The sequence below is a fragment of the Larimichthys crocea genome, chromosome I (assembly GCF_000972845.2).
Source record: "Larimichthys crocea isolate SSNF chromosome I, L_crocea_2.0, whole genome shotgun sequence".
Lineage (NCBI taxonomy): Eukaryota > Metazoa > Chordata > Actinopteri > Sciaenidae > Larimichthys > Larimichthys crocea.
In genome coordinates, this window is record NC_040011.1 from 19,623,969 (window position 1) to 19,646,763 (window position 22,795).

The 22,795-nt window shown below is 41.2% G+C and overlaps 1 long non-coding RNA gene across 1 annotated transcript; it reads right to left on the minus strand.

The window, feature by feature from the left end:
• Positions 1–5,559: 5,559 nt before the first annotated feature.
• On the minus strand, positions 5,560–12,270 carry LOC113744131 (uncharacterized). Its single transcript, XR_003461304.1, has 3 exons — positions 12,224–12,270; positions 6,477–6,612; positions 5,560–6,336 (listed from the first exon to the last, which is right to left on the minus strand). It is a non-coding gene; the product is annotated as an uncharacterized LOC113744131 (long non-coding RNA).
• Positions 12,271–22,795: the final 10,525 nt, after the last annotated feature.

The window sequence follows — 22,795 nt, forward strand, 5'->3', positions numbered from 1 at the left end:
AAACGTTAACGGAAAAGACCCACGAACCTGAGTGACTGAGGGAGAGACAGAGAAGCTGTCACAGAACACAGACACAGTCATGTATGAGTGAGGATGTTCATTCAATCCTGAACAGAGTGAATGTGTGTGCATGGCAGAACAACAGAGCAGGTTAGCGATAGACATTTTTTTAAAAGAAATGTAAAGTGTGTGTGTATCACTGTACTGGTGTGAGAAGTGAAAAGATGTTTAACCCCGAAGTTGGTACAAACAGCATCTCCCCTGTGCTGCTCGACCACTGTCTGACAGCTGAGCAGGAAAGGTTAAGATAAGATAAAATAGACTTTTATTAATCCCACACTGGGGAAATTCACTTGTTACAGTCACAACATACAAGGTGGATCCTCACAAATAAATTAATAAACGTCCTGGTGGCTGAGCTGGTAGAGTGGGCTCTCCACATACGAAAGAGTCCTTGCTGCAGCGATCTGGTTCTGACTCCGACCTGTGGTCCACAGATGTTTCCTCAGGGGTGTGTCTTTCCCCCTCTCTCCCTGCTCTCCTGTCTGTCTTCAGCTGTCCACTCTCACAAGTTGAAAGCTGTCCAGAGTTCCCTGCGAGTCCTCAGTGATTTCTTTCAGCCACATCTCTGTGATGTTACCCTCTCCATTCTCCCTCTGGTTAGCACTTTTAGCTCCTCCATCTGTAGAGAGATCTTCCGTTCCACATGATAATAGAAGACAGATCCAGCTCTGCATCCCCGTCTCCTTCTCCTCACTTCAGCAGGGACCGCCAGTCTAACAGCGCTAACAGCTGTTGACAAGTGTAAACAAAAGTGCTGTGCCTTTATTTGAACAGGTCATCTGATGTATCATGAAGTCTGACAGAAAAAAAGGCAAATCACTGATCCCCAGCCTCCAAGTCTATGTTTGCACAAAACTGATGAAGGCGGGTGTCAAAAAAAATGTAAAAAGTTCAAAAAACACAGAGCTACTGTAACTGGCAGCCAACTACACAGTGCCATGGCAACAGAGCAAACACCGGGCAATGTCTAGTTATCCCAAATATCGCGTGAAAATGATCCTGTTATCTTAAGACAACGGAGGAAATAAAATATATGAAGATTTGTGTCTATATTAGTATACAGTAAGTCTACATCTATAGTAAATATGTAAGTAGATATAGGGACGTAGATAGAGAAGTGTCTATAACATAGCTAAGATGTTTATAGGAAAGCAGGTCAAGGAAATAATCTATATATTCTGTAATATTGTACGACTCAGATCCACAATCACATACAATAGGTTGGCCACTAGGAATTATATGTGGTATAGGCCATGTGTCTGGGGATTTATGCATTTTGGGTAGAAGGTAGAACAATCTTGGTCTTGGCTCATCAGGTCCCATGAGGTAAGGTTGTTATCTGTAGGTGATGAAGCCATCTTTATATAACTGTTCAACCTTTTCCCTGAATACTATCTGGGTGCAGTTGTAAAGAGGTTGTGATGTTAGTTTATAATGTGATTTATCATTTCATTGTCCATAGGCTTCTTGCAAATAATTATTTGTATCCAGAATTACTATTTGTCCACCTTTATTTGCCCTTTTTATAATAATATTAGGGTTGTTAGCCAGTTTTCTTAAAGATAACTTCTCTTCTCAATTGATATTATTTTTAGAATTCGATTTTAGTTCCAATTGATGGAATATTTTTAGATCTTCCTTAATAAGGTTTTGGATATATGGGGAAATATCTTGGGTCGGAGAATCCGAATATGGTCCGCTGATAAAAGGGGGTTGGTTGCTGTTCCATGGAGTCATATCCAATAATTTAAGCCTGTGGTGATAAAAGTGGATATCCGTAGGACACAACGGCGTGGTGCCTTAGGTGTGGGAATAAAAGTTAAACCCTTTCAAGTACTGACAAATCGAAGTGATTCAGATGAAACAGTGGACAAATTAATCAGATTAAAAAAGGGGAGTGATTTGCTAGGATCATCCTCCCCTCTTACATGTTTAATTGGGCCAACGTTGTTTTCAGGATGAGATCTGCAGTATCCTTTGTCCAATGCACTGGGTCATTCGTTTCAGGAAGGGTAATCTTTGAATGATCTTTCTGTTCAAGTCCATAATGCGTTGTTGTTGGGGGCCAGCCAGCGCCAAGGAGAGGTCCCACGAGGGGATCCTCCTGCACCGTGCGGCCGTACCTGACCCACCGAGTACAATCCCCCGGGTAGACTGCGCGGATGTTGCGGAAAAATCGTGGTGATTGGTTAAAATTGCAACACCGCCCTGGATTCACTGAAATCGCAACATCGCGAATTCCTGGAGGGTCTGAGTAATGGAACATAGATGTTGGCTTTGAGAAACACTGAGGTGGCTTTGGAGAATAACAGCTGCATGTTTTGTTGTTGTTTGTTGTTGAGACCAGCAGACAGGATAACCCTTTGTACTTGTGGCTGCATAGGACATTTTCTGAGAAATCCCCTATGATAATATTCATTTTATGTATTTGAAGTATCTGCAGGTTCTCGTCTGTGTGTAAGTGTGATACTGTATGTCTGTCTCTAGGGGTACATTGTGGTTTTGGAGCAGGGATGACATCTGATTGAGGGTCTGGATCTAGGGTTAGGGTTAAAATTGGAGTTATGGTTGGAATTGGAGCTAGGATTCATTGTCAGAGACACACTTGCGTGCATATCCCACAGGAATTGTGCTAATTTTCCTCACACAATCTCATGCTTCAACAATAATAACTTTAATTCATTACCAGATAAAATATGCAATTAGTGCAGTTATATGTTTGATTGGAGCTTAAAGTAAAAACATTTAACAATTACAGAACATTGGTTGGTGATAATTAAACATTAGCTAGAAAACTTAAATTTGGGATTTCTTTAGTTGCTCTCGTGTGATAAGTCACACTTGTCTTTTTCAATTAGTCAGAATATGGCCGGTAACAGTTGTCCCAGATTTGGTTAGGCAGTCAGGGGGGATATTCCATGTTAAGAGGCTTGTCACTGCCTCTGTGCAGGCTGACAGTGAACACTACTTTCTGTATTTGTTGTGGTGATTATGGTGTCTTTGAGTGAATTTGTTAAGTCACCAACAGTTGCATTTGTGAATAGATGTAAGAAGGATCAGTTATTGCCAATAGCCAGCCATTATGGTATTGATGTTCCTGATGAGTGCTATAAAGAGGAGCTTAAAGGGTTAGTTTTGTGATATTTGTTTGACCATGGGGTGCGGCATAAGAGTGACCCTGAGATGGAACTTGCACCTGAGTCAGAGTCTGTACCAGCAGTTATGGAGCTGGTTTCACATTTGAACAGCGTGAAGAGCTGTTGTTGTTGCAATATGAGCAGGAGAAAATGCAGAAACGGATGAATAGGATGGACACCTTAAAGCAAGACAGCTGTGGACATCGGAAACACCACATACATGTCCTTCAAGTAAGTTTGAAGGCCCAGACACATTACAGCATGAAAGATAACTAAATCGAAATCTTAAGAAAATTGTGTAGTCCTAAATATTATTAAAAATTAATAAGTAAAAAGATAAGTAGGCTAAGACGTATAGGCTAGTAACCTGCATGATGTTTTTTTTTCTTTAGGAATTTATGCTGCCACAAAGCAAGCATTTGCTGCACTTGGGCATCAGTGTGCAGATTGGCTGGAGAAAATGGTTGCTCTGGGTGCTGATAGTGCTGCAGGTAACCTCAGCAGCAAAGGGGGCATTATAGGCCTTTTACAAAGAGATGCAGGAGATTTCATTGTGCCCTTTCACTGTATGCCTCACAGTGAAAGGGCACAATGAAGGTTTTTTTTGTGGGCAAGTTTTTCCTCACTCGAACCGAGGGTCTAAGGACAGAGGGTGTCACAACCCGGTACAGATTGTAAAGCCCTCAGAGGCAAATGTACTTTGTGACTTTGGACTATACAAATAAGATTTTATTTGATTTGATTTAGGTAAGCCTAATTATATAGGCTTTTGTGCATTATGAGGTAGCTTATCTATTTGTAAACTAATTGTGATGTGTCTTGACAGATGGGAATTGGCTATGCTGTCAGTACAGAGGGACAATGTTATGATTGGTCAAGTATATGATCTGCTACATTTAGTGTGGAAGACCTATCATTTTAGTCCAAAATCAATGAGGGAGCTGAAGGCTGTTGGAGCAGACCTGGAAGTGGATGTCCTGGGTGGGCTTAAAGGAACACGATGGCCTCCACATGTCTCCAGGGCCCCGGAGACATTTCTCAGACCCAGACAGAATGGCCATGGCCAGTTCACTGCAGTCTACTGTCATATGGACAACTTGGCAGAGTCTTCTGCCAATGCAGATATTGCAGGCCGAGCCAGAAAGGTCAGTGGATTTCCACAGGGAATTTACTACATTAGTGCCATTTTAACTTCAGTCATTTTCCTGCCTATTTTGTTTATTCAAGTTGAAGGCTATATGAATAGTTGCTGTGGTAGTATAATACAGGTCAAGAAATCAATGGAAGATGGCACTTTTGTGGCTTTTTGTCACTTTCTGGCTGATGTTTTTGCTGAAATGACCAAGTTTGATCTCCTACCTCAGAAAAATGAGACCATCCTATACTGTAAATGCTAACATTCAAATTAATTAGAAATGATTAGTGAACCAAACCCAGAAATCATCAACCAGTTATAAAGACTAATCTTAAATAAGTAACTAGTAATTTTGGGTTGGAGAACATGCTTAACTTAATTTACTCCACTTCAGTTAAATTAGAACAAATAATTTAATGTCCCAGGGTCCTTTGGGCGTTCTTTCAGACATGCGCAGACCTGGCTGACGCAAACCTTGGCACCGAATCGTGCGCTCTTTTCAGTTCACAAGTTCGGGCAAGTCCTCGGTAAACCGGAGCGTTGTTAAAAGCATCGTTGTGTAGGCTATGGCTGGATAATTTTCACCTATTTGGTAAGTAAATAGTTCACTCTTTTGTCAACCACAATAGTGGAACATGTTTCCAGAGCCATGAATGCAATGAATTGTTGAGCATTTAAAATAAATTGTAATTGCACTAAGTAAATCCGACGAGAAAATTAAAGTTTAATTTACCTGAATATGATAGATGAGTAAAACTAAAGAGAATTAAGCTTTTACAATTCAAGAATATTAAATTAAATCTACAAAAAAAGATATCTGAAATCCATTGATTTGAGTTACTTTAATCCAATTTATATAAATTAATCTGAGTACTGCAAACTCAGAATAAATAAATTACTGTAATCTCATTTATCTAAATCAGCAGAAATTACTTTACTTACTACTTACTTTTTTTGAGGCGACTTTGCATAAGTAAGTCAAATACATAAGTAAAGTCAACTTATTATAGTTTACAGTGTACCTCAGGTAAGGGAGATGAAATGGGATTTAATTTTCAAACTAAACTACAGAGAGCAATGGAGGCAACAATCAAATCTACTGTCAAACACTTGAAAGCAAGATTCTGTAGCCTCCTAGGCAAATGCACTCCTCTTGTCTTATGAACACATTGATAGCTCAGAAATGATATCAATAATTTTATTAAGACGTCTTTATCCTTCCAATAGGAGAGGATGCTACCAAATCTGCCACAACCAAGGCTATCAAATGCTGCAACATCTTCAATCATGATAGCTGGCCAGAAGACCAGTAGGACTTAGTGGAGCATGGTGCTGATGACTGATTATTTTTAATGACATTTTGATATCAATATCAATGTCAACTTTCATATCAAAAACAACTTCTGGTACATCCTAATGAGAATGTGTTTTGTATATTTTCCAGAACATACTGCACCATGTCCAACATTCTGCTGGTCCTCTCTGTGTCATCTGCTGTTTGTGAGAGAGGATTCTCTTCACAGAAGAGAATCAAATCAGATGTTATATTGTAAACACCAAAATTGTGTATTTACGTATTTAACATTAATTACTGCACAAGACATGTGTATGGTAACACTATTTAGGTCAAAAGATGTTATTGTAATTAGTTTGTGCAGACTGGTATGTTTGTAGCAGATAATTTTTTTTACTGTAAACTAGTAAAAAGCATTCGAAAAATATGTAAAAGATGCAAAAATGTATGTAATTGGCAGTAAGTGATCACCAGACAATGGCTGAGTCACTCAAAGCAGACATGCTGGGGTGGTATGTCGACTGAGAACTCTGAATTGGTTCTTACTCAGCATCATCCAGATCCTCTTTGTCTTCCAGCAATGTCTCAAGGTGTCTCCTTTTCAACGGTGGATGCCTTGTTTTATCCGGTGTTGAAGTAAAGCCTAACTCTGCTGCCATCTCGGTGTTGATTCCCAAATAACTGTTGGGTGGACTGACTTGGGTAGCCTGCACACAGACACGGATATGGTAATTTAACCAGGGCATTACACCAAGGCATCAATATTGAACACAAGCACAGATATTTCATTCTAAAAAATATTCAGGACAATAGCAAATATTAGATCCTGTCTTAAAGCAACACCAACCTTTATTTTAAACGGTTTTGAGCGTGTGCTCTGACAGCTCGGTTGCCACAGTTGCCCTTTCCCACTTCTGTGGCTCCCACTGACAGCCTACATCTCAGGTTTGTGGATGTGTGACAGCCGCAGAAGTAACGTTACTCTTGAGAAGCAGACAAAACAGAACACAATAAATAACTTTAACATTAATCTAACACTTTTCTCAGTCAGCTCAAACGCAACATCAAAACATTATACAGTAATCATAAGCGTTAGATGCACTGGCCGAATGCGCACAATTTAAAATCATTATGAGACGGTCAAAAGCTGCCTTGACACCTATACTCTCACCTGGTTTGGATTTTGGAGCACCGAATGAGGACAACGCAACCAAAGCTGTGAGGGACAGTGTGCTGTCTCATTATGTAAATTAGCCACATGCTGTTTATGTTAATTAGCCATGTGGTGAGTTGCAGCAGTGGTGACCACTGAGAGGACCACTGTTACGTCACAACCCCAGTCTGCCTGAAACACAGCAATCTGACAAAATGACTTTTCTGCTTATATGTCCTGTAACATGCCACATGAACAACATGAAAAAGCACGATTTTCATCGGTGGGGACATAAGTAATTGGACATGGTCTTCAGATAGTTGAAATCATGTTGCCAGGTTGATCACTGAATTATCTTCTACCATACCTCTTCTTGGTACGGTAATTTTGGGGCTAAAAAATATCCCCAGTGTGTCCACATTGCCTCTCCTGTTTCTTTGGTCCAGTGTACAGCATCCTTGCCCCTTTGAAACAGTGTTCCCTGTAGTCGGTGTATGTGTTGGTTGGTTTGGTGAATTATTTTATTCGTGGGTCTGAATGTTGTGTAAAATTTTGTTGACTGGCTGGAGAAAGTTACGTGATTCTGCTCATTCATTGAGCGACGTGGGGCAGCATTTTAAAAGCCCATGGAAGTGACCACGTATGGTTCCTCACCTGATAAAGGGTTAAAAACTTGAACCCAGAACATATTCTGCTGTCATTGTTGACAAATGTATCTCAATCACTGCTTGCTTACTTATTAATGTCTTACCTGGTAATAAAGGTTAAATACACATGCATGCATTTAAGTGAACTTTTCGGGACATTACATGGACTTGTATTTATTTTCTGGAGACCTACCCTAACCATAAGCCATAACCAGTGACCTAGTTATTTTCCCCAGAGGGGACACAGCTTTTGTCAGGTCTGTCTAACAAAACAGTATGAAGATGTAGCAGGCGTTTTGATGTGTGAGTTTAAACTGGAGGCTCCAGGTTTGGTCACACACTTCATAGTGTGTGTGTGAATGTCTCTCTCTCTCTTTGTGTGTGTGAGTGTGTGAATCTCTCTCTCTCTCTTTGTGTGTGTGAGTGTGTCATTCTCACTCCCCCTGCCACTCTGTGTGTGTGTGTGCAAGGTTAAATTATGTTGTTGAGCGATAAAATGTCACAGCAGATTAGCAGAGCCTGGACGGGAGACAAGGAGAGTGTGGAGGACAAACAAAGGACAGGAGCAGCACAAGGAGTACAGAGAGAAGAGTGAAGGGGAGGAGGGGTGCATGTGTTTTTAGGAGGTTTTGCAGAATCATGCTGTTGTTCAACTTCTCTAACAAATGATAAGAATGTAGATACTGTATCCATCCGTATTCCTGATGCAGACAGGCTTGAATTAAACAGGTTTTTGAGCATTCTTTGCTCACCTCAGCTTCTGCCAGAGTTGGGTTTGGATCTAGACTTTGGGTCTGAACCAGGTCAATCCAAAACTTTAAATAAGTTTCTTGCCAGCTACTCTGGTGAAGAACTGCTTGTGCGGTTTGGATCATTGTCTTGAGCCAACTGAGTTCAGCTCACAGATAGATAGCTCAACATTTGCATTTAGAAGTCTGATTCAGGACAGAAATAAGATTTATTTTTTTTTTTTTTGTCAATGACACTGTACCCTTTGCATGAACATTGACATGGTTGTAAGAGATCAAATTAGTCAAATGAATGCAAATGCTTTAAATTAGATTACCCAAAGATTGTTCCAGGCCTCAGAGCTACAAAATGAGTGTGTTTTTGATATCGCTCACACACCACAACCACCCACAAGCACACCGTATCGTCAGCTTAATCAAATCAGAAAGCCGTGCAGCAATTTGGCACACTGAGGTGAACGCTGCCTAATAGCGCTGGACAGAAAATAATACGTCTTTGCACCTGTTACAGTCACACATCTGCAAATCCAAATTTCATTATTTGGCAGATAAAATATTTATTTGTAGCATAAACCATACAAAACAAGATCACAGCCAATTCACTGACGACTGGCCATAACCAACACCAGCAGCAGCTTTCAGGAGGTGGTGTAACAGCCGGCTAAGTGTGACCATTTAGAAGGACTGCTATGATGTCTGTAATTTGCAGGCATCATGGCCAGGAAGTCTGATTAGATCAGAGTATGCTCCAATTACAAAAGGGTTTATGGTGCCAGCCTTGGTGGATTAGTCTTAAAGCTGAAGTAATTTGTGTTTGGCACACTGCGTGATGAAGGTGCTGTCTACTGTGCACAGCTCCATTCAGTGGCTTTTTTTTTACTTGATTTGCATAAATTTCATAGAGAATAAAAAAAATAAAAAACACAACAGTATGTTCTTTTAACAAACCAGGGAGCACAACGTGTGAGTGCCCTCAGCAGTGAACCTAGACCTCAGAGTGTGACTGTCTGTCTGTCTGGATAAGATGGTGGTGCTGGAGAGTTAATGAGTCTACGGTGCACAGTGTGAGCATGGACAGCATGGCGGCCGACCTGTGGTAAGCTTAAGGCTACAGGTCTCCACCTGCAGGGTCAGGAGGAATCCATCATCAGTAGGTGGGGTGGCTCCTCCATAATGACAGATGGATTTCCAGTTAAGCAGTGCACTCAGTGCTCTTGAGCTCTGACACCTGGATAGTAGAAGACCAACAACAGTGTGTGCAGTGGATTTGACATTCTATGCAAATATTTTAGTACTGTCAAAAATGTAATAATACGAGCATTGTAGCACCCCCTACAGGCACCAAACGATTTTATGTAATTGTGTATAATTTCATTGTTTGTGTTCATAAGCAGACAAATACAAGAACTACTCATATTTACATGTTTGCATGTCTATAATGGTTGTGGTGTTCAGGGGATACTTTGTTGTTTGCTCTTATAACATGTTGAATTATTTATTTAAAAAAAAAAATAAAATGCTGCAAACTAAAATCGGTCCCATAATTACCAGCAAACACAAAAGCAATCGAAAAAAAAAAACCCTCAAATTGGTGTAAAACCAGAGGCTCCACAACAATACAAAGTTGTTGATGAATCATAATTGTTAATTAACTGAATCTGCTGTATGCATGTAATTCAACTGGGCTCGTCAGTGCCTCACAGCAAGAAGGTTACTGGTTCGAAACCTGTCTCGGGCCTTTCTGTCCATTTTTTCAGCATGTTTCGCTCCTGGCTGTGTGGGTTCACCAACAGTCCAAAGACATGCACTTCACAGGTTAATTGTTGACTCTCTGGCTGTTGGTGTGAATGAGAGTATGGATGGTTGTTTGTCTCTATGTCCCTGTGTTGAGCTGGGTCCAGGGTGTACCCCAAAGTCAGCTGGGATGGGCCGTGACCCTGATGAGGATAAGCAGTTACAGAAAATAGATGGATGGATGGATGAACTGGGCTCAGCAGCCTTAACAACAGAGTATACTTTTATGTAAACAAGGTCTATTGACCCTAAATTCCAAAATGAAGGGAACATTTTGTGTTAATGGGTTGAACTAAACTAAGACTAAAGGTGTAACACAGAATTGATTGACAATGTACTATATGCTAAGTCATTTTGACCCCAGGCGACAAAAGGTGTACGGCAATTGGGAAGACATTACCAAGACCAACAGGGAGTAATATTACACAACTGAGTGATTTACGGACTCTTCCGATGGAAACGTCAGACTGTCGTCCTCTTGTAACTAACCAAACTAACTAAATTCCTGGGATGTCGAAAGTCAAAGCGCTGTTCACTGCGCTGGCTACAATGTATAGTGGTGGGATGTGGCATGCACTCGTTTTTGGTTAACACCAATTAATAGCCATGACAAGTCCCTTCCTATCTGACTGTTTTAGATGAAACATGTACAATGGATAAGCAAGTGGCACTCTGCTTTTCATTTCATGGAGACTTTAAGCTTTTTTAGTACAGGATGAGCAAACATGCCAAATCCTGGTAATTCCAGCAACAGAATTGACCAACCCTGTCTTCTCCACCTACTTCCAATAATTACAGAAGCGAAAAACCCAATGCTCCAATTCCAAAATGTTCATCTTTTTTAACAGAAGTACTGTCCTCATTCACTAATTAAGTCTAATCTCTTCCACTTTGCCATTATTTTAATCACTACTAATCATGTAAACTGCAGTCAATAAAACGTAATGCTCAGGATATTTCACATTAACAGCCTGCCAGGAGAGGAAAAGATTATGTCCTTTGAGCTGCTGGAAGTAGAATGTGTTTCACAGTTAGTATCACAAAAAAAAAAAAAAAAAATTATATATATATTATATATATATTAATATCTATATATATATATATAAAAAAATTCATTAGACAATAAAAACTCTTTCTGTTAGAGAAGAAGCAGCAGAGTCGGGATTATGACGTGACTATTGTTGTACTGATGGAATTAGTCCTGCGGAATATAACAGTATTCAGAATTTATCAAGACAACAGGTGAATAATGAGACACTCTGACGTGCATTAACAGCAATTAAAATGTAGGCAGGCCATAAAGCTGGGAGGCTCAGAAATATAAGAAATTATACTTGTAAAATATACAAAAGGTATAAATAAAAGGTCTGGTTTTCTCTGCAGCTAAGGCAAGTAATACATTGCAGCTATTTTGATGACATTTTGAATGTATGTAGAAACTCCCTCCTTAAACCCAGCTGACTGTTAAACCACAGAACAATCAATCATAATACAATAAAACCATTTACTGTCCAAAGATATACACACACACACACCTCTTTCTCTCCCCGCCCTCCAATCTCCAACACCCCATCTTACTGTCTCTCATCCTTTCAAAGTAATATTCCTCAATCAATCAATGCACTCTGTCTCTTTCCAATCTGTATTTTCCTTTTTTTTCATCATGCATCTCCTGGCTTTTAGCCTGTCTCTTACCAAATGTCAATCAATCATCAGCTCCCATTCTCTTTCTCACTGCTTGTCTTTGTCATTCTCCCTCACTCCATCCTTTTCACTCTGGCTTACGTATTATCAATCACTATTTTGCCCCCCCAACACCTCCACACCAACTCCACCCCTCTCTCCGCAGTCATGTTATTGATCAATCAATCAGTCTATAGCTCGGCCTCTCTGACACCCAAAAGACGGAAAAGCACTTTAATGTTCCTCTTATATAGAGGATATCTGCCTTTCTCACTGACACACTTTGTACATACATACATATTATACATACCATACACGACTCAAGTCATTTGTTCCAAGTCTTAACAAGCCCAAGTCATTTTCTTCTTAGATATGTCATGTCAAGCTAAGTTAAGTTTAAGATTATGTTGAAATCAAATCAAATCAAATCAAATTGTACAAGTACATTTGCCTCTGAGGCTTTACAATCTGTACAGGGAGTGACACCCTCTGTCCTTAGACCCTCGGTTCCAGTGAGGAAAAACTTGCCCACAAAAAACCTTTAACAGGGAAAAAAGGTGGAAGAAACCTCAGGAAGAGCCACAGAGGAGGGATCCCTCTCCCAGGACGGACAGACGTGCAATGGATGTCACGTGTACAGGACAAATCAACACAAACATATTTGTGGAGGGGGCGTGCTGCATCAGCTGCAGGAGAGAGGTGTGGAGAGGGCTCTGGAGAGCAGCGCCAGGTGAGAGTGATTAGCACACCTGTATCTTGTTGAGATAATCACTCTCTCCATGTAACAGAGTAGCATGCTGGACCTGGCAGATTGGAAGACACACAAGACAAGAGAAAGGCTCACGAGCTGAATTGTATTGTGTGAACGAAATAAAACAAGTAAAACGTCATCACCGCTTGAGTCGTGTCTGACAAGAACCCACAGTGGCATCAGAGTAGATCAGAGCCACAATATTGTACGATTACAACGAATGATAAAATGATTACAGTAGCAGTGGAACCTGTGATAGAGATAGAGACACATATGCACAGCAGCAGCAAATCATAAACTAACTATAAACTGTAATGGAGATATTGTAGCAATAATGACAGTAATAAACTATGTAGTGGACGTCGTGCAGGACCACAGCAGCAAAAGGTTAGCACTGTTGCCTCACAGCACTCACTTCTGTGTGGAGTTTGTTTCCTCCCACAGTCCAAAGACATGCACCTTAACCGGTTAATTGGTGATTCTAAATTGTCTGTAGGTGTGAATGTGACTCCTAAAATACACAGCATGCGGAACGGCTGCAGAACAGCTCCGCTCCGGAACGGCTGCGTACTCCGCCATCCACCAACTCACACATGATCCGTTTGTGATGCGCTCAGGTGCGTCTCGGCCGGCTACCGAGCGTCGTGAGAACGCATCGCGAGAACTGTGACGCAGTGGGGACGGAGACTGTGTGAGCTGACACATTGACTAACATTGAAACACATCGGCTCCGTCGCCGCATGCAGTGTATTTTAGGCTTGAGTGTGAATGGTTGTTTGTTTCTATGTGCCCTGTGATGAACTGGCAACTTGTCCAGCTAGGATGGGCTCCAGACCCTGATGAGGATAAGCAGTTACAGATAATGAATGGATGGATGGATATTCTGTGTAATGAATGTGAACAAACAAACTTCATAAAAGCGTATTTATTTTTAATTTCTTCCCAATTAAAGATATATATCCTCCTGCTGACTTGTAATCAATGAAATACAGGTGACCTGGTGAGAAGGTTGAGGCTCTGGTTTCCCTATGCCAGGAGTCCGTTGAGCCGTTTGGGTTTTGTTATTTTAGTTTTGGTTCGGGGGTTCCTTGGTAGTCCTGTTTTCGGTCATTTATGTAGTGGGTTTTAGGCGGGCTTAGTTTGGGGGTGGATGCTGGGTGTGACGGCTGTTGGCTGGCTCAGTGTTCTGTTCTCTCTCTCGTTTTGTTTGTTTTGGCCAGGAACCTCCAACCCTTTAGTTTTGTTATTTTCTTGGGGAATTATTTCGTTTGTTTTTGAATTAATCAAAATTATTATTGTTTTAGTGACAAGTTTTGTCTTCATGTTTTCTTTCAATATGTTTCGGGCCTTGCGAGCCCTTGAGGTCAGTAACATGAACACATTCTTATTGTTCACACGTTAACTTCCAATCCTAGTGTGTGTACACACACACACACACACACACACACACACACCCTTATACTACTATATTAATTGTGTGGAGAGCTTCTCTGCAGTTTAACTTATATCAGTTGTTGAAAGTTGTCTCTAGCAAAGACCTGAAATGACTCACAGTGATGACCTTAAAACATTAAGGAAGCTCTTGAAACTATTAGGGGCGTCATTTTGACCCCCTGCTGCAACAGTGTCATCACTCGCAAAAACGTAATTTCTAGAAGCAGTTAAGTTGTTATTTTTTATCTATTATTTCAAATAATAAGTAAGATTTCACAAAATAACTATTTAAAATTCAGTTTGTGGTTAATTAATTTTACAGTTGCTTCAATTCATCACGGATCAAACAGGTCAAATATGTTTTAAAATTCAACAAACTAAACTAAATAATGAACACATTTAAATCATTTAATTATTGTGGAAGGAAAACATTGAGCAAAAGTTCAAAATGACTTTTGGATAATAAAGTTGTTTTATTTACAAAGCTGGAAATAAAGAAACAAGAGTGCTCTTTCTCTTGCTATCACACACACACCCATGTGTACACACACACACACACGCACACACACACATACACACACAAGTAGTGAGTCACACGTAGACACACACCCATAGACACAGACACATACACTCACATAAACACACACTCACAGACTCACGTTGTCACGTGGCTGTATCTGATTCTCCCTCATGTCAGAGTTAGGTCTCCTTGACCCGGTTCTCCCTCAGCATTGTCAGAGGTTCGTCCTTCTTCTGCTCTGGTTCATGTTTACAAATCCATTTATCCAACCTAATATATATCACATAGAACTAGAAAATTTCTAAAGAAATTTTTAGTGTGCCTGACTCTGGGCCCCGTCGCCCCTATACATTATTATTGACACTGCTCAGCAAATTTAGTATTAATACAACAAGCTGTGTCATCATTGCCTTTTTAATGGGCTCTTATTTTGAAGGGACTCTTATTTTGAAAGACTTTTGTCTTGTGTTTGTGCGTGTGTTTCTGTGTGCTTGTGTGGTCTTGTGTCTGTTAATCAGGGAGTTTTACATAGCCTTTTATTTTGAAGGGACTTCTATTTTGAAAGACTTATCGTGTGTGTGTGTGTGTGTGTGTGTGTGTGCATAAAGACTGAAAAATACGCGTTCCATACGTGTGGGTACAGGCACCCGTGGGTGTGTGTGTACACCATAATAATGAAGGGTGATGGGTGATAAGTGTTATGCCATGTCAACTCAGCGGACGCCTGTCTCAATGTACAAATAATTATTTACTTTATCATGACGGATTTTGAGTTTACCAGCTGCTTCACTTCACAATTCAAGCAGTCCATGTATTATCAAGAGAGACCGATGTGACGGTGTAGGCTATTACAGTCACACGTGCACAGTGTGCCATGTGTCATTTTCCCCGCTGCACCACTGGCCCCATGACCTGCTGCTGCTGCTTTGGCGAACCGGCTCTTTGGTTATAATTGTAGTGGCATAATTTCAGTTATAACTGTGAAGCGAAGCAGCTGTTGAACTCAAAATTCGTCATCATAAAGTAAATAATTATTTGTACATTGAGGCAAGGGTTCGCACAGGCGTTCACTGCGTTTGCACGTGGCACGAATGACCCCTCGCTATCTGATTTCCACAAACACTACACAGTGTGTGGCTGTACGCTCATGTAGAATTGTATTTAACAGTCACGCATGGTCTTCATGTCATGTATTTGAAGCGTAGTTCACCCGTCACGCAGGCGTATGCACAACAATGTGTGCAACAACGTCTGTCCATTGAAAGTGAATGGAATTTACACGTGCACGTTAGACGCTTGATGTCATCGCATAGGCGCTGTACACGCGTTTTTAGTATAGTGTGCTGCCATAAAATGCCCCCCTTATGTGTGTGTGTGTATGTGGTGTGTCTGTCTGTCTCTCTATCTATGCGTCTGTGTTTGTGTCTGCGAGAGAGAAGTATAAAATGGCCGACATTAAAAATGTAGCCTTTATAGTCATTGATATCATACAGAGTTAGTCGAAGGAAGGCTTGAGGTTGCCAAGCAACCAGGGTCAGCTGCAGGCCAGAGTAATTAGGTACAGGTGCGTGTGCACACTCTGTGTCTCCCCTGAGACAGAAAATCTCTACGTTCTGAGTGATAGTCATGTCTGTAGAGTAACATTTGCGGCCTCAATCACAGTTTACAAATTTATTTTTCTACATATTATTCTCCCTCTCCACTAAGTATTCCCTCCTGCTGTGGAGCTGATAGGTGCCCTCAGCCCTGTTGACATTAACAAACAGCACAACAAGTTGACAGTAACAGTGTCCTCGTCTGCCTGTGGACACTATACAGCTCAATACAGCAGGGCTGCAGATATGTGGTGAATTCTGTCACTTCCGATTATTTGTGTTACCGCCACGGTGCTCTCTGCTCTGCTCACCTAAACACATTTTTGTATATTTCTCACATCAGTGATTATCTACATATCGCTACACTATACTGTGTGGATACGCCAAAACGATGTCGGACTCTGTAGTTTTGTCTGGACCCCTGCCCAATGTGACCACTGATGACATGTAAAGCCGCATGTCGTCATTTCACCGCTGGCTGTCGATGTGGTGGTGTCAGCAAACAATGTGGACTTCATAGATAATTGGACACCTTTCTGGGGAGAACCTGGTCTGATTAGGAGAGACGGCATCCATCCCACTTTGGATAGAGCAGCTCTCATATATAGAAATATGGCCAAGTTTATTAGTCGACCAAAACTGTGACAACCCAGAGTTAAGACCAGGAAGCAGAGCTGCAGTTTTACACGCTTCTCTGTGCCTCCATTAGAACAGCTGCCCACCCAGTCCTTTAGTCCACCTACATTATTTAAAGATAAAACAAACAGAAGAGGAGTTCATCATTAAAGCTGCAAGCAGCAAAGTGTACGGGCCCTTGCACGTGCACATGTTGGGTAAGCGATGGACGTCGTACCACGTGCATCGCACACCCGTCCATCAAGTGTAGAGCAGGCCGCGAAAATCACATGTACATCACGACATCACAACAAGAAGCTGCCGCAAACCAGCTTTTGGCCACCAGAGGGAGACAAACACACAGCCACAAGTATGGAAAGCTGTCATTGCAGTCACAGAGGGTCCTCGAACTCTGAGGGGACGCCACGGCCACAGCGTTCAAACTTTTGAAAAGATTTCCATAACTTTTATTTACTCATGGCTGAAGAGTAACCTGGCAGGTAGCAAATTTCGTCCGCCTACAAAAGTATCCCCAATGGCAGGGGTTTTTTGAAAATTTGTAGGGGGCGCTTCAGAGCCATTTAGCTCTGCCCACACACGATACCTTTCACATATGTACGAGGTCGTCGGGGTGCACTGTGTGCCAAGTTTCATGACCGTGCGATGATACAAAGGTGTTCAAACCGCAAACACCATCACACGACTTTCGCCACCGACTTTATGTTTTTTGGCGAGTAGTGGCGAGTCCTCAAACTTTGAGGAGTCATCAAGGCCAAGTTGTCTATAACTTTTATTCCCCCAGGTTACTGGCCAAGTTTGAAGCTGTTACCATTAAATGTGTAGGACTAGTTTGATCATATGGTCAGGTGTGGAAACAAACTGACGTTTCCAACCACCAGCAGGTGGCGCTATAGGTGAGTGTCACTATGGGCATATGTACGCGTTCAATAGTGATGTGTTGGTCATGAACGAGCCAGTTCAAAGAGCCGGCTCTTTTAAGTGAACATTAGGAGCCGGATCCCGTCCATCCACAAACCGTTCTTTTTCTTTTTTTACTTTTCTCTTTAGGAAAAGTACCTGTGGGCGCTCTGGGCATTGACTACGGGTTTTTTTTTTTACCTTTTTAAAAATTTCTATGCTTAGGTTTTTTATAGGTGTTCCTATCTGCTTTGTGTAGCAGAGTGGGTTCTTCAAGCAAGTTGGTGCATTCATTCGGTGGTTTCAGGGACTAACAAGGGATTTTACAACTGTAAATGCAATTGGATAGAGTAAATTATTGAAATTCAAGTGATATATGCGTTCAAATACAAATCACAAGTCAAAACACTGCTAAATTTGCCTGAATTATATAAGGTATAAGTGGTAAAATGAAGAGTCAAAAGAGCCGGCTCTTCTTGGTGAGCTGAGCCAAATGATCCAGCTCACTAAAAAGAGCCAGAATTCCCATCACTTGCATTCAGGCCAGGGCCAGCGTCCATCATATGATGTTTGGTCAGAATCAGACGACGTATGCACAGATTATAAGCGACTTTGGTTTTTGTGGCACGCAGTGGCGAGTCGTCCAAGTTTGAGGCATCACTACTGCCACGCTGTTTAGACTTTGGAAAAGTTGTCTATAATTTTTAACAGCCTACATGGCTGGTAATCAAAAAAGGTAATTTAGAGCCCTGTTGCAAGTAATTCCAGGCCTCCAATTTTCCTTCAAGTTTTTTGTACTTTTTTGCAAGTATCAATGTGAAATAGGTCTTAATTGTAATCATAACGGTCTTTAAAAGTCTTAAATTTGGCTTGTTGAAACCTGCGAGACCCTGAAAAATAAAATGTCATAAGCTGCCTTGGCTCTCACTAGTACTACTAGTAGGCATTCTTGCTGTTACTAGTAGTACTAGTAAGGTAAAATATACCTCACTAGTACTACAAGTGGACATTTTTGTACGTACTAGTAGTACTAGTGAGGTCAAAAATGCCTCACTATTGCTACTAGTGGGCATTTTGGTGCTACTAGTAGGGTCCAGGAGGCTACTAGTGCATGACACATGCCTACTAGTAGGGCGTAGTAGTGTTACTAGTGCAGCACAGTAGTTTACAAGTAGGGTTTGATTGCGAACTAGTAGGCCAAAAGTGGCACTAGTAGTGTAAAAAACGTTACTAGTAAGACACAGTCGTTCTACTAGTGTGCTCTAGTAGTTCTACTAGTGCGAAATATTGTCTTACTAGTGAGGACAAAAAGCTTACTAGTACATGGACCTTAAGTCCGATATCAAGGATATTGAATAAATGCTCAAACGGCTTTCCATATGGCAGGGGGTTTTTGAAAATTTGTAGTGGCGAGTCCTCAAACTTTGAGGAGTCATCAAGACCAAGTTGTCTATAACTTTTATTCCTCCAGGTTACTGGCCAAGTTTGAAGCTGTTACCATTAAATGTGTAGGACTAGTTTGATCATATGGTCAGGTGTGGAAACAAACTGACGTTTCCAACCACCAGCAGGTGGCACTATAGGTGAGTGTCACTGTGGGCATATGTACGCGTTCAATAGTGATGTGTCAGTCGTGAACGAGCCAGTTCAAAGAGCCGGCTCTTTAAAGTGAACATTAGGAGCCGGCTCCCATCCGTCCGTGAACCGTTCTTTTTCTTTTTTTACTTTTCTCTTTAGGAAAAGTACCTGTGGGCGCTCTGGGCATTGGCTACGGGTGTCACATGCATGCTGTGCAACCAATCATGTGAGGACTGACAAGGAGCATACCAGCAAGCAGGGACGGGCAGGGGTAGCACCACTGAGACCGTGACAGGAGACAAGAGGAGGGAGACACGCTGAAGGAGAGAGAGGAGTGAGGACGAGAGAGGAGTGTGGTGCAAAGATATATTATTTTTTACACTATACCAAAAACATTTTGGCTTTATTTGTCCAGATCTCAGTGGTGGGCAATAACAAAGCACATTTACTTGAGTGTTATTTAATTTATATTTTTTTTCAGGACTTTGTGTATGTGTGTGTTTTATATTAAAAAATCAGGGTATCCGGGGGGTGTTAAAAAGTCTAAAAAAGTCTTAAATCCAATAATCTGACTTTAAGGCCTTAAAATGTCTAAAATTCCCCTAAAATCTCAAAAGATCTAAACTATGATTTTGAAAGGTCTTAAAAATCTATTAACGTTACTTTTATTTTAAACGTGCATAAAATTCAGTCTCGATTTGAAATGTTTTGCTTTTTGAGGACGCTGTGACTGGAACGTAACTACAAAGCAGAACCCAGCGGTGAATTGATAGTTGATAGCTGATAGCAGCGGTGAAAACTGAAAAACGGGTAAAATATTGATGGGTAAGTGCAAGTTTAGCGATTTGTGGCTGCAGGACGAAAGGTTCCATGCATGGTTAAAGCCGGTTTGAAGCATATTGCGCCTTATGCAAAAAAGCTCTCAAACTCGGAACCTTGGGGATCAAGGCATTAGAATCCTACAGCAAATCAGAAAAACACAAGGCGGCAATAAAATGCCAGGAGCAAACGCTGTCCACACACACACACACACACACACACACACACACACACACACAATGGCTGTTGCTGTAGAGTTTAAACATGTTTTTTGTTCTGACTTCCAAACAGGTGTTCTGACTTGCTTGATTTTGTATTTCAAAAAGCTGTTAATAAATGTACATGCTTTGCAAGCAGGGCTCTAAATTAACACCTGCCAAATGCGGGTGAAAATACATTTTGGCGTGTATTAAAAAAAAAACTCACTAGCCAGCTTGGCTGGTGATAAATGAGGCACTTTACCATCTTTTTCGCGAGACGCATGATCGCGGTTTCTATGGGAACCTGCACAGCGCGTGCTCTCACTGGTCAAACAGGCTTCCCGGCATGTTGCGTGAGCGTGCCGTATTTGGTCCGTCCTGCACGCGACTTTAAACCCTACCGGGAGTGTTTCAGATGCGAGTGCTTAGCCCGCCAGACTTTGTTTACTTGCTCAGATTTGGACATTTTCCTGGTGTATGTTCTACTAAACATGCTTCTACATGTGTAAATATGCTACTGAGTTAATTAGTTTCGCCTTTGTCTGTTTTTATGACCAGCAGTGTTTTTATTTTATTATGTACAAAAAATGGGTCATATTAGACCCTAAATAGTATGTAAGGGTTAATGAGTAATGAAATGTTAGGATAATTTTTGTATGTACTTAAGTTCCCAACTTCATTGTAAGGTTAATTTAAATCTTTAGTTAATAAAATAATCAAATTAATTAAGTTACTCTCATAATCTGTCTTTTTTGCACTGGAAAAATGTGGCTTGTGGAAATTCTGATTGGCTGGTTCAGAAACTTACCAGCTACATGGCTGGTAATCAAAAAAGGTAATTTAGAGCCCTGTTTGCAAGTAATTCCAGGCCTCCAATTTTCCTTCAAATTTTTTGTACTTTTTTGCAAGTATCAATGTAAAATAGGTCTTAAATTGTAATCATAACGGTCTTTAAAAAGTCTTAAATTTGGCTTGTTGAAACCTGCAGAGACCCTGAAAAATAAAATGTCAATAGCTGTCCTTTTTTAAAATTTCTATGCTTAGGTTTTTTATAGGTGTTCCTATCTGCTTTGTGTAGCAGAGTAGGTTCTTCAAGCAAGTTGGTGCATTCATTGGGTGGTTTCAGGGACTAACAAGGGCTTTTACAACTGTAAATGCAATTGGCTAGAGTAAATTATTGAAATTCAAGTGATATATGCGTTCAAATACAAATCACAAGTCAAAACACTGCTAAATTTGCCTGAATTATATAAGGTATAAGTGGTCAAATGAAGAGCCATTTAGGAGCCAAAAGAGCCGACTCTTCTTGGTGAGCTGAGCCAAATGATCCAGCTCACTAAAAAGAGCCAGAATTCCCATCACTTGCGTTTAGGCCAGGGCCAGCGTCCACCATATGATGTTTGGTCAGAATCAGACGATGTATGCACAGATTATAAGCGACTTTGGTTTTTGTGGCACGCAGTGGCGAGTCGTCAAGTTTGAGGCATCACTACTGCCACGCTGTTTAGACTTTGGAAAAGTTGTCTATAATTTTTAATCCCCCGTGGCTTAAGAGTAACCTGGCCAAGTTTGAATCCGTTAGCATTTAATCTATAGGACGAGTTCAATCATACAAGATGTAGAAATGGGCAACAATCGCGCCAAAACGCAACTTCCACCCAAAATGGCCGACTTCCTGTGCATCTGGCACCATGGCACCCCATTTATTTGGCGTTTTTGGAAAATTTGTAAGGGGCGCTATAGAGCCATTTTGCGACGCCAATGCACGCGACTGCCAAATTATCGAATTTTTTCACAGGCATGAAGTGCCAGCAAAAATCTGTGACGTTTCGTGAACGTTACGGGCACGTAATTCGTCCCAGTAGAGGGAAAAGAGGTAAAATAGTGCAAAAAAAAATCCTTTAGTTCCAATAGGTCCTTGCACCACTGTCAGTTCTTTAGGCCCTAATAAATGTGGACTTGTTCTTAGCCTTACTCACTTACATACAAAGCTCTTCATGGTCAGGCATCATCATATCTAAAAGAGCTCATAATACCTTACTACCCCTCTAGAACACTGCACTCTCAGGATGCTGAGTTCAGGGCTGGCTCAGGTCATCCCTTAGTTATGCTGCCATAGGACTAAACTGCCGGAGGACTCTCCCTCTCTCTCTCTAAATCTTCTTCCACCTTTTTCCCTGTTAAAGGTTTTTTGTGGGCAACTTTTTCCTCACTGGAACCGAGGGTCTAAGGACAGAGGGTGTCACTCCCTGTACAGATTGTAAAGCCCTCTGAGGCAAAAATGTGTTTTGTGAATTTGGGCTATACAAATAAAATCTGATTTTATTTGATTTGATGTTTGACATACTGTCTCACTGAATCTGCATACATTTTGCACTCTGCATTCCATTTACAGTAATCACCCCACACTTTAGGCCCACAGGGCAGCAGGCCCTGGATACCTCAGAATAAAGATTTCAGGCAGCAGCATTTCTTAATAGTATCTGCTGTTGATGGATGCCACAGTGCTATTGTGAAACCTCACTGTAAAAACCCAATGGCACACTGTAATAGGAGACAATTCTATTCAGTAATAGTGGGATTGTGTGACAGCCAACGGCAGTTGTGTCATGTCAGTGTGGGCGACCCTTACTGGCTGAGCATCATGCTCAAGCATTTTAGCTGTCACAGGTTGAACCAGTGCTGGAAGGAGATCCTCGGTCCGTGGTGC